We start from the raw sequence: 7,420 nt of genomic DNA on the forward strand, positions 1-7,420 counted from the left end.
CCCCGCGCCCACCGGCGGGCGAGGGACCCCAGGCGCCGCCCTGCACGTCCCCAGCCTCGCTCGCTCCCTGCGCGGTGGCCCGGAGGTCCCAGGCGCGATCTGCAGGCGCCCGTCCCCGCTGGACTCAGGACCCCGTTATTGGTCACTGCACAACACGGCGCCACGTGACGCCTCGGGTTCCTGCGGCAGACGGGTCCGGGTACCTCCGGCGTCGCACCTGGAGGCAGCGCCTGCGGGCGGCGCGACCCGGGGTGACAGGGAGTGCGCTGGCGGCCCCACTGCCTTTCCCACGCAGAATGGCTGAGCCCGACCGTCTGGTCCAGGCTTGGCTCCCAGAGGGCTGTGGGGCCTGCCAGGGCCCAGCCAGTGCGGGGCGGGCGGCCAGGCAGGGGACCCTCCCGGTCAGGGCGGTCAGGGCGTGCGGGCCTGTCCGCCCGCCGGCGGGTTTTCGGGCCCGCCCCCCCCGCCGGCGGTTTTCCCAGGGCATCGGCTTACGGACCCACACTGCAGAGCTCCCGCCCAGCCGGCCGACCAGGAAGAGCTTACTTCTGTAGCAGCCCTCCCCTGGTCAGCCTCGCTATAATCCCATCACGTGTCATAGGGGAGCCCCCAAGGCCCTTTCCCAGGGAGCTGGGCTCCCCTGCCTCTAGGAGGTGGGGCCTCCGACCCAGGGGGCCTGCAGCTGGACAGCCCTCTCCAGGCATGCCCCAGGAGGTGAGCAGGGGCTGGGGCAGAGGCGGTACTGGGTCACTGGCCCAGCCCCCTCTAGGCTGTGCGCAGACCACCCCTCAGCCAGGGTGGTGGGCACCCGCTGCCACCTTGCTCCAGAGCTCCTTCGGGGGTCTCCCTCCTGAGACAGCACTGCCTGTGTCATAGTCAGCTCAGGAGAAACGGACGTCAGCTGCAGCCAAGTCGATCGGAGGTTATTGATTAAGCGGGCGGCACACGGGGGCCTCATGTCTCTCCAAACCCCGCAGCCCCCAGTGAAAGGAGAGAGGAGCTTGTACGGGCCCGAAGTGCACAGAAGTTTCACAGGAGCAAAGGGACAAGGTGAAGGGCTTCAGGAGAGATGGGGGGAGGGTTTTCTACCTTCAAAGCAAAAGAGCCAGTTCCAGAAGCAAAGCAAGCAGGTTAATTGGTCTTGAGGGGAAGCTCTGATTACAGTGGAATTTTTTTTTTTTGGAGAGGTTTTTGCTGTAGGGCGTGCGCTCGCCAGAAAGAGACAGAGAGACAGAGAGACAGAAATCACCCCCCAGGGAAGATGGCTGTGCAGCAATCTCTTCTCCTCCGTTCTCTTCTCGGGATCTTGGGCATGCACACACACCTGGCGTGAGTTTAAGCCACCGGGTCTGGGACTTGAACCTCAGTCAGCTACATGGGAGTCCAGTGACATAGTCATTACAGTAACTGCTGGTCCCTACAGTGGAATTTTAATGGCTTCCCTGGTTCCGGTCCAGGTTCTCGAGGCACCTGGGAGTGGGGCTTCTTCGCATCTTGTCTGCACTCGGCGGGAGGGGGAGCAGGAGGCACAGTTTCTAACATGGAAGCACCTCTCAAGATGGAGTCGCACTTGCTCCGTTCCCCGCTCCTCTTGGAGGCGCTCCTCCAGGATGGGGTCATGCCTGCTTCGTTCCCCACTCCTCTTTCATGGGGATGGAGTCATTGATTGCTCAGCATCAGCCAGAGAGCAGCGTCCGAGTGTCTTCTGGCAGGTAAGAAGTTTTACCCAAGTTACGGCCCAGTTTGGACTAGCGGTGGCTGACTCCCTGGTCTCCAGTTGCTGGGCACAGTTGCTCACGGGCAGGAGCGTGAGGTCGGGTGGCCTGGGCCGACTCGACTCGTGTATGCAGCCACTAGGTTCAGCCCCTTAGGGAGATCGTGACGCAGCGCTTTTTGAGACAACGCAAGCAGTTTGCAGAAGCAGGACAGCATTTGGTTAGGAACTTACGGGCGACTGCAGAAGGCAAGCCCAAGGGTCCCCAGAGGTGGCAGCCCTGGTCGCAGTGCGGGGCCGGGCTCAACCTCCCAAACCTCCCTCCCCCTGAGTGCCTTGGCCCAAGCTCCCAGCAACAGGGCAGGTACCCTTCACTTGTCCACTTGCTTGCTCCTTAGGCAGACATACATTTAAACACACAGGCAGCAGGATCCCACATGGCTGGCTGTGCAGTTCGAGTCCCGGAACCGGCAAGTATGCGTGCCCAAAATCCCGACGGGAGGGGGATGGAGAATGGGCTGCACCGTGGCCATGCCCCATGGGGGTGTTTTCTCCTGTCTCCCCCCTAATTTCTCTCTGGTTAGCACATTTGAAAAACAATTTTTTTTTGAGAGTTTTTTTTTTTTTTCACTATAGGGCGCGTGCGCTCGCCAGACAGACAGAGAGAGACATAGAGACAGAAAGCGAGAAATCACCCCCCAGGGGGGGATGGTCACACCGCAATCCCTTCTCCTCCATTCTCCTCCCGGGATCTTGGGCACGCACACACACGCATCCAGCGTGAGTTTTAAGCCACCGGGTCCGGGACGCGAATCGCGGTCGACTACGTGGGAGTCCAGCGACATAGCCATTACGCTAACTGCTGGTTCCCTGAAAAACAATTTTTTTAAAAGTGATTTTTGCTCTAGGGTTTGTGTGCTCACTAAAGAGTCAGAGAAAGATAGAGACAGAGAGAAGTCACCCCCGGGGGGATGGCCACACTGCAATCCCTTCTCCACCAGTCTCCTCTCAGGATCTTGGGCATGCACTCCTGGCGTGGTTTTTTTCTTTTTTTTTTTGAGAGGTTTTTTTTTTCGCTATAGGGTGCATGCGCTCGCCAGACAGACAGAGAGAGACATAGAGACAGAAAGCGAGAAATCACTCCCCGGGGGGATGGTCACGCTGCAATCCCTTCTCCTCCATTCTCCTCTCAGGATCACGCACAAACACGCGCCCGGCGTTGAGTCTTAAGCCACCGGGTCCGGGACGTGAACCGCGGTCGACTACGTGGGAGTCCAGAGATATAGCCATTACACTAACTGCTGGTTCCCCTCCTGGCGTGTTTTAAGCCACCTAGTCTGGGACTTGAACCACAGTCGACTACATGGGAGTCCTGGGACGTAACCATTACGCCATCTGCTGGTCCCTTGAAGAACACTCTTTACCAAGTGCTGGAGAACAACTGCTAGGGTGGTCTCTGCCTTCCTGGGTTGGGCCTCATGCGTGACTTGCATGGGATCTAAGGGCTGAGAGCCACCCAGGGGTGCTGGAACCAGCGGGCAACCACCACCCCTCAGCTGAGGAGGCAGGGAAAGCAGAGTCCAGCCAGCAAGTAGCCCTGGCAGGACTGAGTCTCCACCGCCAGCTAGGGTGGGCAGGGTGTGAAGCCTTAGCCTCGTGGGGAGGCGTGGAAAGATGGCAGGGCAGAGGCAGACCGGGGGGCAGGGCAAGCTAAGGAGCTGGCACTGGGAGAGAGCAGGTAGAGGCCCAGAGGCCGTGGAGGCCACCCAGCCTCGGGGGTGCCGGGTCGCACCGGCAGGCTGGAAGCTCTCGGTAGGGCAGAACCAGGGCGCCGTGGCGTGCTGTGGCGGCAGAGGGCGAGGTGGGGGCTCCCGGCTGAGCAGCAGGGGCAGCCCCGGAGGCTGTGGCTACAGCTCGGAGGAAGGGCTGGCCTGGCCCTCCCTCAGGCTCCTAGTGCGGCATCCAGGCCCTCCGGCCCCCAGGTGCCCACCCTGCATGCACCCAGGGCTCCTTGGTGGAGTCAGGCTGCCTCTCCCAGCCAAGGCAGCAGAGGGAACCCTCTTTCCGGAGCCCCGGGAAGGGTTAGGGTCACGCTCCCCTCGGGCTCACCCCCACTAGCCCCCAGCTGGGCACTGTGTCCCCTGAACTCTGAGGACACCTGGATCCGGTTTCGGGCCGTCTTGCTCAGGGCGCGCCTTGCCCTCACCTGGGACAGAGCCACTGGGGACAGCTCCCCGTTCAGCTCCACTCCTGGCGGCGACACGCGTGCGCACTCTCGCACGGTGGCACTCACAGGCTCACACTCCTCTTGCCCTCCAGCATTCAGGTGCCCGCACGCTCTCACCGCGGTCACACACTAAGCACTCCCTCGCGCTCACACTCGTTCTCCAGCGCTTACAGGACCGCACACTCACACGCTCTCGCCACGTCACACCCTGCCCCCCCCCACTCACACACAGCAGCTGCCCCCGCCCCGCCCGGCTCTCCAGGACGGCAGAGCCATGGCCCACAGAGCCCCGGGCTCAGATGACAAGTTTGTTACAGGGCGCATGCCCTCGCCAGAGAGTGCCAGAGAGACAGCAAGAAATGACCGCCAGGGGATGGCCATGCCACAATCCCTTCTCCATTCTCCTCGCGGGATCTTGGACACACACAGGCGCCCAGCGTGCATTTTAAGCCTCCAGTCCAGGACTCAAATGTTGCCATAGGGCACGTGGGCTCACTGGAGAGAGACAGAGAGGAAGAGTGAGCAGCCACCTCCCCAGCGGCTGGCCACTCACAATCCCCTCCACGTCCTCTCGAGATCTGGGGGCACGCGCGCACATACACTTGGCATGATTTTCAAGCCTCCAGGTCCAGGGCTCGAACCTCAGAGCCAGCCACAGGGGACCCAGCACCCTAACCACCATTCTGTCAGCTGGTCCAGTTAAACCTTTTGCAGACTCCCTATGTCTGAGAGAGTTCTGAATTGCACCTGGATTTAATTCATGGAGTACCAAGTGATGGCACAGAGGCCGGTGCTGTTGAAAGCGAGACTGTCACCCTCAGCTTTCCCAGAAACAAGGCACACAGCCCCACAGGTCACAGAGGGCACCACTTTGTCTCCACAAGGGGGAGGGGGCAGGACTGAGTGAACAGCTCAGGCCTGCCCCTTGGTCTTGGGGTGACTGAAATGCAGAGTTGGTGCCTCGTGGGCCATGGGGCTGGGCACGCCTGATGGGCCCTGCACCATCCACCAGTGGGCCGCCTGGAGCCACTTAGAGGATGTGGAGACTGCAGAGTGGTACGCGGCACAGGTGCCCTGGGGCCAGCCCGAGGGGTGGTGCAGCCTCTTCACGTCCGAGTCTGACAGCTTGGGAGCAAAGCGACAGCTTCGTGCTCCTCTCATGCTCACAAGGTCATGGTCGTGATCGGTGTGCTCAAAACTTGCGCCCCAAGGCTGGCAGGTGGCATGGTGGTTAAGGCGGCTGGACTCCCACAGGCTGACTGTGGTTCGAGTCCCGGACTTGGCAGCTTGCTTTCTCACTTTCCTTCTCTCTATCTTTCTCTGGTCAACTTCCAAAATAAATAAATAAATAAATAACGATAATGAATAAAATTAAACAAACAAACAAAAACTAGCACCGGGACCAGCAGGTGGCATAGTGGTTAAGGCGCTGGACACTCCCACATGACCACCCAGGGTTCTAGTCCTGAATCTGGTGGCTTGCTTTCTCACTTCCTCTCTCTCTCACTCTCACCCTCTGTCTCTCTCTGGTCAAATTTAAAAATAATAATAAACAATCAATGAATGAATAAATAAAATAAATAATTTTATTTATTCGTGACCAAAAGCACACCCCAGCAAGGAGAGGAGCTGATGTCACACACCAGGTGACAGGCTGCCACGCAAACACTGTGAGTAAAGAGGCCCAGCCACCCGCTGTCACGGTGACACAGCGAGTACAGTGGGGCCACCTCCTACCTAGTCGTGGCCTCTGACTTTTGGAAGTGCCCAGGTCACGAAGGCCAAGGAAGGCAGGGCTGGCCCAGAGTGAGGCAGGGATGGGGCCTCCCAGGGCAGCTCGCGGAGCTGCCAAGACCGTCCTGGTGAGAGCGGGTGCTGGGCCGTGCTGCAGCCCTGGGGAGCCCGTCCTCAGTGGGTGCCAGTTTGGCAAGTGACCATCAAATAGTTCCAGAAAAAGACAAAATTCTTTCCTTCAGGGCCAGCAGGCGGCATAGTGGTTAAGGCGCTGAACTCCCATGTGGTCAACCCTGGTTTGAGTCCCGGACTCAGCAGCTTGAAACTCACACTAGGCATGTGTGTGTGTGTGTATGCCCGCCCAAAATCCCAAGAGGAGAAGAGACTGTGGCATGGCCATCCCCAGGGGGTGATTTCTCACTTTCCTCTTTGCTTCTCTAGTGAGTATGTGAGCCCTATAGCAAAAATCTTTTATTTTTGTAATTTTAATTTTTTTAGAAAAGTTCTTTCTCTCTTATTTTTAAAAAAGTTTTTGCGGGACCAGCAGATGGCATAAGGGTTACATTGCCGAACTCCCATGTGGTCGACCACAGTTCAAGTCCCAGACCCAGCGGCTTCAAACTTGCCTTGGGCATGTGTGCATGTATGCCCAAACTCCTGAGAGGAGAATGGAGGAGAAGGGATTGTGGCGTGGCCACTCCCCTGGCGGGTTCTCGCTTTCTGTCTGTCTGTCTCTCCGGCAAGTACACACACCCTGTAGCAAAAATCTTTCTCTAAAAAAAAAATGTAAGTTTTAGCTATAGGGCACTGTGTTTGCCAAGAGAGAGGGAAAGTGAGAAATCACCCCCTGGGGGGAGATGGACAAGCTGAAATCCCTTCTCCTCTAACCTCTTCTTGGAATTATGGGCACACACGCACACATGCCCAGTGTGTTTTTCAGGTCACCAGATTTGGGACTTGAACTGCCCACTGCCCTGTGGGATCCAGGACCTTAGCCCTCACCCTCCCTGCTGGCCCCTCAGCATTTCCACACCGTAATAAACTTGTGCCTCAATTCCATCCCCCACACATTTTCTAGTCCCCTGCTGTAGCCTACCAACGTCTTGGCCTCTCCTTTGGGCTTTTCTGTATTTATTTATAGATAGTTAGGTTTTTTCGTTGTTTGTTTTCAGGGTTATTTGTGCATGTATTTATTTATTTTTAGTTTTTGTCACAGGGCATGTGCACTTGCCAGAGAAAGACAGAGAGAGGGAAAGTGAGAACTCACCCCCGGGGTGGCCACACCACAGTACCATCTCTACCCTCTTCCAAGGATTCTGGGCACACACATGTTGCCAGCATGATTCATGATTTTCTTTTATTTTTTTTTAAGGATTTTGCCACAGGGTTCATACACTCACTAGAGAGAGACAAAGACAATGACAGAGAAAGTGAGAAATCACTCCCCAGGGGGGATGGCCATGCTGCAATCCCTTTTCCGTCTGGGATTTTGTGCATGCATGCACACGCGCCTGTCATAATTTTCAACTGCTAGGTCTGCGACTCAAACCGCTTTTGGTCATGGGGGAGTGGAGGAGTCCGACCCAGCGAGGCCCCAGGATCTGTCTGAGCCCCCCCAACCTTTGAGCTCCGCTTAGGTCGGATCAACATGATGGCAAGACCACTGTTGTGTGCCCCCCCACCTTGGAACAAAGCTTGGGTCATTTAGCATGTCAGCAAGGCTGTTTGCTATTTGCTCCAGAAAC

The sequence above is a fragment of the Tupaia chinensis genome, unplaced genomic scaffold, assembly GCF_000334495.1.
Source record: "Tupaia chinensis unplaced genomic scaffold, TupChi_1.0 Scaffold000159_1, whole genome shotgun sequence".
Lineage (NCBI taxonomy): Eukaryota > Metazoa > Chordata > Mammalia > Scandentia > Tupaiidae > Tupaia > Tupaia belangeri.